The 10,310-nt window shown below is 43.6% G+C and overlaps 1 long non-coding RNA gene and 1 pseudogene across 2 annotated transcripts in view; one reads left to right on the top strand and one right to left on the bottom strand.

The window, feature by feature from the left end:
• The window catches only part of LOC310837049, a 56,090-nt gene extending 51,562 nt beyond the window's left edge, over positions 1-4,528 (bottom strand). Inside the window, exon 1 of the long non-coding RNA XR_014560374.1 lies at positions 4,442-4,528. This is a non-coding gene — a long non-coding RNA (uncharacterized lncRNA). The remainder of the gene's footprint in view (positions 1-4,441) is intronic.
• Positions 4,529-4,961: 433 nt separating this feature from the next.
• Positions 4,962-6,221, top strand: LOC310837136 (tigger transposable element-derived protein 1 pseudogene; annotated as a pseudogene). The gene has a single exon. The product of its transcript is annotated as a tigger transposable element-derived protein 1 pseudogene (transcript).
• Positions 6,222-10,310: the final 4,089 nt, after the last annotated feature.

Below are 10,310 nucleotides of genomic sequence, written 5' to 3' on the forward strand. Positions count from 1 at the left end.
GCATATTTGACAGAGCAAAGCTCTCCAGGAATAGCATCATTGACCGAACTACCCCTGGGATAAGATAGATTATGAATTAAACAAAACTCCCCTGGAGCCTTCCTAGGAACTACCCCTATTGGTGACAAATGCAAATTTTTAATAGGCGGGACGTCAAATGGCATCGCCATGCACCCCAAAGCTATTTCCCTCGCAGTCTTCTTTCTAGCTACTTCAGATCTTTCCCTAATGGATTTTTGAACAGGAAGATTTTGCGAAGAAGGAGAAAATGCAACAGAAACCAAAGGAAAACTCTTCCCACAAAAATCTAGCCACCTTAACATTAGGATAGAATTGTCGCACTGCCAAATAAATACCCCCAACCTTGCCACACTGCCGATTGGCTAAAGGCCAGTGGAAAGTCCCAAAGGCTTACAATATTATCCTATAACGTAAGCTAAGAAGCCTTAGGTCAGATGTGGGGGATCTCAGGCCTAGGGTCTTAATGCCTTCAGCCCTCACTTTTTGGCATTTGGCATTCTTCCTAGGCTCATAGCTGTCAACCTTCAGATTTAAAAATAAGGGACCAGCAGCCTCGAAAATAAGGGATCAACAGCCAAAATAAGGGATTTTCCGAACACAGGTATGTTCAACCTCTGAGCCCCTCCGAGCCAAAGGCAGAAAACCCAGCCAGCAGCCAGACAAAGCCTCAAGCGGTGGTTCTCACAGAGCAGCAACCCAGCAAAGGGGATGCAGCAAGAAAAAACACCGTCACCTCTCCGCTGGGAAGCACTGAGCAAAGGCGAGTCCCCAGGCAATGCGGCCGATTTGATTGGCACAAGGCATGCAAGCTCCACCCCCCAGTCGTTCTTAGACTCCTTATTGGGTGAGCAACGCAGCCAAGCAACACAATTGGAGCCTCCCCCCTCCCTGGCCGGCAGGGAGGGAGGGAGAGGAGCTGCTTCCTTTGAAACCCGGGAAATTTAAGGGACATCATCAATAAGGGACAGCAGCGGGACACAGCGCTGGGATAAAGAACTTTCCCGCCAAATAAGGGACAGTTGACAGCTATGCCTAGGCTGTTTGTGATTTACACTAGCTTTTGGCGGTGGTGTTCTTTTATATGTTGGGGGTTTTTGTGAAAGCGGTCAATCCTGGGTGAAATGGGAAAAGATATAGAATGGCATTTTGTTGAGGCTGTTGTTTTGTGGACCCTGTGCAAAACTACAGGCAGCAACAGCACTGAGTCCATGAACTGCCACATGGAAGCACATTTATACACATCTACCCAAGAGTAAGGGACGCGGGTGGCGCTGTGGGTTAAACCACAGAGCCTAGGACTTGCTGATCAGAAGGTCGGCGGTTCAAATCCCCGCAGTGGGTTGAGTTCCCGTTGCTCAGTCCCTGTTCCTGCCAACCTAGCAGTTCGAAAGCACATCAAAGTGCAAGTAGATAAATAGGTACCCGTCCGGCGGAAAGGTAAACGGCACTTCTGTGTGCTGCTCTGGTTCGCCAGAAGCGGCTTAGTCATGCTGGTCACATGACCCAGAAGCTGTCTGCGGACAAATGCCGGCTCCCTCGGCCTATAGAGCGAGATGAGCGTGCAACCCCAGAGTCGGTCACGACTGCACCTAATGGTCAGGGGTCCCTTTACCCTTTACCTTTACCCAAGAGTAAATTATATTGAGGGACGCAGGTGGCGCTGTGGGTTAAAGCCTCAGCGCCTAGGACTTGCCGATCGAAAGGTCGGCGGTTCGAATCCCTGCGACGGGGTGCGCTCCCGCTGCTCGGTCCCAGCGCCTGCCAACCTAGCAGTTCGAAAGCACCTCCGGGTGCAAGTAGATAAATAGGGACCGCTTACCAGCGGGAAGGTAAATGGCGTTTCCGTGTGCGGCTCTGGCTCGCCAGAGCAGCGATGTCACGCTGGCCACGTGACCCGGAAGTGTCTCCGGACAGCGCTGGCCCCTGGCCTCTTGAGTGAGATGGGCGCACAACCCCAGAGTCTGTCAAGACTGGCCCGTACGGGCAGGGGTACCTTTATCTTTACCTTAAATTATATTGAATTCAACTGGGCTAGGCATTCTGTACTTGTCTTTAAAGCAACACCATCACCCCGAGAGCAACAACCTTGCCCTCCTAAAGAGCAACTTTAGACCTTGCCTCCCATTAAAGCTGCTTCAGCTTGAAAAAAAAAAATGTTTTGTTTCCAATGATGGGAGGATCTCATCTTGGCTCAAATTGAATTGTCTTGGTTGAAGCTGAGTGATTTCTTTAAAAATCAGGAAATAGCTTGGCTTATATCATAGTCAAGCTACATTGATTTCCAGGCTTACATCCCACCCATCCAGGCCCAGGCTCTTGCTGTATTTCAGATAAGTATTATAAAACCCTAAGACTAAGTCTCAGATTTTTTAAAAATAAAAGTTTTGGTAACCTTCATTACTTATATCTCCTTTTATGTTGGCACTCAGATTGCCAAACTCTCCTGAGGATGAGGCAGAAATTCAATTCAGTTTGCATTTACAACTGAGCTTCACACTTTCTGGAACAATACATAAACCAAATGAAAGCCATCCTTCAAAATTCATACCTTCCCCAAATTTGAAAAGCAGTTCTCCAGCCATATAGTGTGTGCAAAAATGCATACAGTAAATCAGGCCAAGATGTGGATAAAAATGAATATATTAGTGAAAATAACATGCTGTATGTAGAAGATAATTTGTTTGCAAAAAAGTGTATCTTAGGTAAAATCGCATAGTAAATTTTTGTATGTATGAAGAAATGTGCACTGAAATGCTGATGAGTGTTCTTGAGGATTTTAAAAAAACTGCAAATTGATTTTGAAATGTGTAGAACTAAACGTAAGACTGGAAAATTGACAAACTGGAAAAAACCTGAAATCAACATCCATCTGTTTCTATTCATCCTACACTCAAGAAGGGCAGCCTGTTCAGTAACAAGTAGCCACTAGCTCTCATTAGTAATTAAACCAGCTAGCAAACTATACATAAATAGATAAAGTAATTTAGCCTTTCCAAGGTAACTGCTTGTAACCATATATATAAAAATTAGCCTTGTTTTTGTTGTCTCTGCTTTTAATTTCAGACTTGTTTGCTTCCTTGCTATTGTCACATATAAAAAAATATTCTTCTGTATTTGTACATATAGGCTGAAAAACAAGTTTCTTGGAGGGGTAAAAAGCACTGATCAAGGACTTGCCATTATTGACAAAAGCATTTTTCCAGGGTATTAGCATGCTTAGTCTTTTTTCTAAGATGATGTGTTTGGGGCCTGCCTCAGATAAAGAACACTGAATCTAATGGAAGCTTCCCCTTAAGCTGTGGAGATTCATAGGTGACTTCTGAACTTCTCTGCCTGTGATATGTGCCACCAGAAGAGAATCTCAATAAATCAAAAGCAGCACAAAGAGAATGGGCAAACACAGGGAACATAGAGTAGATGAGCACCACGGCTCACAAGAATCACAAGCAGTATATATTATCTTGAAACTCTTGTTTTAGGGCTTCATTTTGAATTATTTGGGAAGGCAGCACCAAATTCATTGCATGGTTCTTGAAACAGTGTCATTGAGACCATCTGGATAGAGATGTGGAAATGTTTTCAGGTTGTTTCTGTAACTTTTTTAAAAAAAAAAACTTTATTGTGAATAATGTATCTTTGTGTTTATGGATTTCATAACTGAGAGAATGAAAATGAAGAAAATGTCCCCCAAAGTCTTGTGTTTCTCAGATTTAATCACCATCTACTGAGTTTCTTAACTGAGAGATGGGTGTGAGATCTGCCACGGCCTAAAAATGGCCTAGAGTGTTTCCTAGATGCAAAATGTACAGTGGTACCTCGCAAGACGAATGCCTCGTAAGACGAAAAACTCGCAAGACAAAAGAGTTTTTCGTTTTTTGAGTTGCTTCACAAGACGAATTTCCCTATGGGCTTGCTTCGCAAGACGAAAACATCTTGCGAGTTTGTTTCCTTTTTCTTAAAGCCGTTAATACCCAAGGAATCCGTGCTTTGCAAGACGAAAAAACTCGCAGAATGAAAAAACTTGCAGAACGAATTAATTTTGTCTTGCGAGGTACCACTGTATTGTACAGTGGTACCTCAGGTTACAAACGCTTCAACATACGTTTCTTCGGGTTACAAACATTTTTAACCCAGAAGTAAGTTGTGAGAGCTCCCCGAGGCCTCTGCCGGTGCCAGGAGACAAGGCCCAAAATCTGAGGAGGCCAAGGCCTCCCCTGATGCTGGCAGACAAAGCCCAACTTCCGAGGATCCCGGCAGCCAAACCCGACATCCACAGGGCCTGCAGAGGCCGGAGGGCTAAACCCCAACATTTGCAAGCCTGCAAAGGCTCTGTGACTGGGCTCCAGCCGCAGAAGGCCTCTGCAACAACCCCAAGACATCCACAGGATCCCAGCCCCAAAGTTAGGTAAGGATCACTTACCTAGCGAAGACAAAGAGCAATGAAGCTGTTAAGAAACAACAGGAGCCTCTGCCAAAAAGCCCTTTGCCCCACCCCTAGCTGTAGCAAGATGGGTGGCACCTAGCCAGGTAAGCCCACCTACCCTGTGGTGGGGGGGGAGTGGAAAATTTTGGGATTCTGCAAGGGATTTTGGGATTTGTTTATCCTGTGCCTGTGCCCTGTGCCTTTGTCTCTGTTTTGTGCCTTCGTTTGGGGGACTTCTGGGGGACTCTGCCTTCTGCCATTGTTTTGGGGATCTGTGGAACTCAGTTCAGCTTCCTGGGACTGCTGACATGAAGCAAAGCAGCAAAGGCAAGAGAACTGTGATAAGTGTTGAGGTAAAGAAGGAAATGATTTCTAAACATGAAAATGGGGTCCATATAAGTGATCTGGTAACACAGTTTGGGATGCCCAAATCTACAATTGGTACCATCTTAAGGATGCTATTAAGGGGGCCAGCATTGCAAAGGGTGTTAAAACACTCAAGCAGCGAACATAGACAATGGAAGAAATGAAAAAAATGCTTTTAATATGGATAACTGGAAAACAGGAGGCTGGTGACAGCATTTCTGAAAGCATAATTTGTGAAAAAGCTTTACAGTTGCATGCTAACCTCATCGCAAACGCCCCTGGACCAAGTGCTGAGATTGAGAGTTTCAAGGCAAGCCATGGGTGGTTTGACAAATTTAAGAAGAGAACTGGCATCCACAGTGTTGTGAGACATGGTGAAGCTGCCAGTGCCAGCAAATTAGAGGCAAACCAATTTGTTTTGGAATTTAAAGATTATGTTGAGTCGCAGGGCTTTGTTCACCAGCAAGTTTTCAACTGTGATGAGACAGGCCTCTTTTGGAAAAAAATGCCAAAAAGGACCTATATCACAAAAGAGGAGAAAGCATTGCCAGGACACAAGCCCATGAAAGACAGGCTAGCCCTTTTATTTTGTGCAAATGCAAGTGGAGATTTTAAGTTGAAGCCTTTGCTAGTCTACCATTCTGAGAACCCCAGGATATTTAAGAAGAACAATGTCATAAAAAGCAAATTGCATGTGATGTGGAGGGCAAACAGCAAAGCTTGGGTAACCAGGCAATTTTTCATTGACTGGGTTCATGAAGTGTTTGGGCCAAGTGTGAAAAAAGACCTCCAGGACAAAAAATTTCCAATGCAGTGCCTGCTTCTTGTGCATAATGCTCCAGGTCACCCTCCAGGCTTGAAGGATGAGCTGTTGGAAGAGTTTGCGTTCATCAGTGTAAAGTTTTTGCCCCCCAACACAACTTCTCTCATCCAGCCCATGGACCAGCAGGTCATATCTAATTTTAAGAAGCTTTACACCAAAGCACTGTTCCAAAGGTGCTTTGAGGTGACCTCAGACACAGAGATAACGCTAAGAGAGTTCTGGAAGAATCATTTTAATATCCTCCATTGCTTGCATATGATAGACAAAGCATGGAGGAATGTGACTCAGAGAACACTGAAGGCAGCATGGAAGAAATTGTGGCCAGAAACTGTCCCAGAACAAGTAACAGAGGCTGTTGAAGAGGATGCTCCTATTGTTGAGGAAATTGTGTCTCTGGGAAATTCCATGGGTTTGGAAGTGAGTTGTGCTGATGTGGAGGAGTTAGTGGAGGAGCACAGGACTGAGCTCACCACAGAAGAACTTCAAAACATTCTGATGGAGCAGCAAATGGTGGCAACTGAGGAAATATCTCTGGAGGAGGAGGAGAGCAGAGAAACTGCACCTACAGCGCCTGGAATGGGACACTAAGGATGAGTTAACAAAAGAAGTCATGATAAAGTGGGTGGTCAACTTCGGTTACAATATTGAATACGATAAATGGGTAAGGTTATGGAACGAAAGTATGAAGTTTACAGCGTGCTCCACCTTAAGAGAAAATTTACTAAAAATGATGTGCCGGTGGTATATCACCCCGGTTAAATTGGCAAAAATGTATAAATTGAGTAACAAAGCCTGTTGGAAATGTAAACTAAAGGATGGAGATCGCTACCACATGTGGTGGGCGTGTGATAAGATGAAAAGGTTTTGGGATCTAATATACAATGAACTGAAGAAACTTTTAAAGTATACATTTCCTTAAAAAAAGGAGGCTTTTCTATTAGGGATAATAGGGGAGGAGATGAAAAAGGAGGATCATAAACTATTTCAATATGCTACGGCTGCAGCTAGGATCCTTGTGGCTCAAAAGTGGAAATTACAGGAGACCCCAACGGTGTTGGAGTGGCAGACCAAACTCTTTGAATATACAGAATTAGCTAAAATGACATAAAATTCAAGACCAAAAAGGGACAAAGTTTGAAGAGTGGGGTAAATTTGTTGCATATATAAGAATTAACTGTAGAAGTCTAAAAACTGTAGCAGGGTTAACATAAATCCTGTGATGTGTATAGAAGGCAAGAGAAGGTATAAACTAAGAAAACTGAAGCAGGGAAGGAAGGAAGTCCGGGCGTGAACTTACAGAGTGTAAATAAGATGACATAAAATGATGATTGTAAAAGATTAAGTTTTATTTATGTTTGTGAAAAAACTAATAAAAATATTTTTTGGGGGGAGGGGAAGAAACTGCACCTACAGCAACAATCAAAGAACTGCTTGCAAAATGGGCTAAAGTGCAAGCTATTGCTGAAAAATATCACCCTGATAAAGCTGCTCTAAGTTATGCTGCTAACACCCACAATGATCTCTCACTTTAGACAAATCTTAAAACAATGACAAAAGCAAATCTCAATCAAAAAACATTTGGTAAGGAAAAGATCCAGTGAGTCTGAACCAGGTGGCAGTGGTGTAAAAAAGGCAAGGGAAGGAATGGCAGGAGAGAAATCACTGATTGTTATTGTGGAAGAGGACCCTGAGCCCCCATCCAAACAGTGACTATCATCAGCACAGGTAAGGGGGAAAAAATCACATTTTCATTTTGTACTGTTTTATTGATTTCATTTTATGGATCAATGGCTTTGTTAGATAGTAAAAATTCATGTAAAATTGTTGTTTTAGGGGTCGCTTTTCATCGTCTGGTTCCTGTTGAGTGTTTCGCTGCTAATCAGAGGCTTCCTGTTGAGTCTGCCAGCTGTTGAGTCCTGAGCACCCACGCAACACAGAAGTTATATTTGGAGGTTTTGTTTTTGCTATTTTTTTGCATTTTGGTTTTATGTGGCTTTTTTTGGTTTTTTGACTGTGACCTGTTCTTCATTTTCTGGGACTGACTTGTGACTTTGCTTTTGTGACTGTGGCTTGTGACTTGTTTTTGTGACTGTGTGGAACCCAGTTCAGCTACTGGTTGATTGTGTGGCTGCAGAGATGGATAAAAGCCCCCCCCCACCATCCAAACTGACTATCATCAGTGCACGAAAGAAAAAAAATGTTATTTTTTTATCTAAAATACTGTCTTATTTATTTTATAGTACAGTACGTTGATTATTGCCTTCATTTTATGGTTCAATGGTCTCCTTAGACAGTAAAATTCACGTTAAATTGATGTTTCAGGGGGCGTTTTTCATCGTCTGGAACGGATCAATCCACTTTCCATTACTTTCAATGGGAAAGTCTGCTTCAGGTTAAATACGCTTCAGGTTAAGTATGGACTTCCGGAACCAATTAAGTACTTAACCTGAGGTACCACTGTAGTGACTCAGCATCCTGAAGTGACTCAGCAGTCCTTTCTTATTAGTAATCATTGTTGACCAGAAGGTTCCAGGCTATCTGAGCCCTCCTTATATAGCTGCATGCAGGTGTGAGAGTCAGTCAGTCTGTCTCCCAGTCTTTCTGTCATTTCTCAAGCTATGCAGTCCTACCACTTACTCCTCAGAGCAATACGGCCGAGATGATGCTATGAAATCAGCAGGACTTAACAAGAGACCCTTAACGGGAGATCTGCTGCAGTGAAGGCTGAAGGAACTGCTCCCTGCTGCAAGGCCTTCTCCAGCTGGCCTTGGAGCAAGACCCAGACTCACTGGAAAAAAACTCTTTGGTTGGAGCAGAGTGTAGGCTCTGTTACTGGGGTACTGGCCCCTCTTGAGTGTGAGGTTGGTGCCATGTGCAGACTGCTGTTGAAATGTGCACGTGCAACACCAACAGTATGAATTATTTCCCAGATCCTCTATGGAGTAGCAATATGGGGCATGGATCCAAATGCTAACAAAGCCTTAGAACAAATTCCTCAGGAAAGTGTTCTCGCTCCCTAGTGGGACCCCAGCTGCTCTTCTCTGCTTGGAAGCGGACGTGAGAACAAGACGGGCTAGAACTGACTATGTCTAAACTATGTGAAAAGACTTCAGTCTCTCTCGGAGGAGAGATTCCCTTCTATATGTCCCACACAGAATGGGAACAGACCAAATGTTGGAAGGATGGCACCCAACGCCTCTTCACCCAGTATCAATTACAAGATCTTCAGGTGGTCATGAAGATGGATAAGAGGCACTTAAGAGATTGTCTCTTCCAGTCCGATGCATAAAGGGATTTAACCATGATTGTCTCTACCAAAAGTTCACCATGATTCCCACTTATCAAAATGGACACAGCCAAGCTAGTTATCTAACAAAGCTCCCACTTGCCGTACTAAGAATCGCTTTTACAGAATTACAATCGATGACCTTGGTGGCAGTGGATGGTTGGTACAGCAAAGTACAGTACAAGGAGAGACTCTGTCTGTGTGGGCAAACATGTGTAGAGGACCTATACCACTATTTATTGCAATGCCCGCTATATATAGAACCAAGAGACCGATTTATAAAACCCCATACGAATGGAACACACTTGAACAGGGCAGAAAGGGTGAAATGGCTGCTGAGTGATACTGATGACTTTGTAACTTAGAAAGTAGCACTATATGCGTTGGCAGCTAAGAAGATCAGGAGAAAAGAACAAGATAAAATAATGGTCAATTGCAAAGGTGATTCGGACATTTAAGCTGGCACATTCTATCTGAGAACCCCCTGCTATTCTATCGTATGCAACAAATAATTTCTAGGAGACATGACTGTAGTTTATTGTATTTGCAGTGCCTGGTGTTTTTATGGTTACTGTTGTTTTTGTTTCCTTTTTGAATAATGCCATGGCCTTTGGCTAGTGCAATAAAATTTATGATTATGATGATGATGAGTTACTGGCTTAGCCTCATGGTCTTGTCTTGTCTTGTTTTGCCCTTGCCCCTGCAAAATGGTGCTGTGGTTTTCTGGGAGTCAATTTTCATACCACCCTGCCTAGGCCAGAATGACACATCCCGGAGTGCCTTTGTCACTGTGATTAGACAGGTTTGAAGTATACTTTAAAACCATTCTCTCTATAGATGTCTTGAGTGGCAAAGGGGGTTTAAAACCCATTGGGCAGTGGGGAGCTACTCACACATTTTGGACTGGGAGTGAACAACCACCAGATCATTTCTGAATAAGAAGGGCCTGGGTGGGATGTTTGTTTCTCATGGATCTGTGCCTTCTGCACTTTGAGGAGGGGCCCGTGTGTGTCTGCATTCCCATCCCCTTGCTTAAAAATAAAATATCAACAATATTCATAAATGTCAGCTGTTTTGGCCTAGTAAACCAGTAGCAACCTCAAATTGGGAGATTGTAATAGGGCTGTGAGGAGGTAAACTCTGAAACCTACTTGGCCTAACCACTGTAACAGGAATGTACACTGTGAAGCTCTTCCTCATACGTTATTGGGCTCTAGTTTCCACCTGCCTCAATCAGCATGGCTGATATCCAGGATTGATGTTATTTGTAGTCCCACCTGGAGGACCACACGTTCAGCCCTGCTCCAGAATGCTGAAGAGATTCACATCACATCTGTTGTTATCATTGTTAATGGCTGCTAAACCTGGTGGCTGCATAAAGCACAAGAAGG

This window comes from Podarcis gaigeae, assembly GCF_964106915.1.
Source record: "Podarcis gaigeae genome assembly, chromosome: Z".
Taxonomy (NCBI): Eukaryota; Metazoa; Chordata; class Lepidosauria; order Squamata; family Lacertidae; genus Podarcis; species Podarcis gaigeae.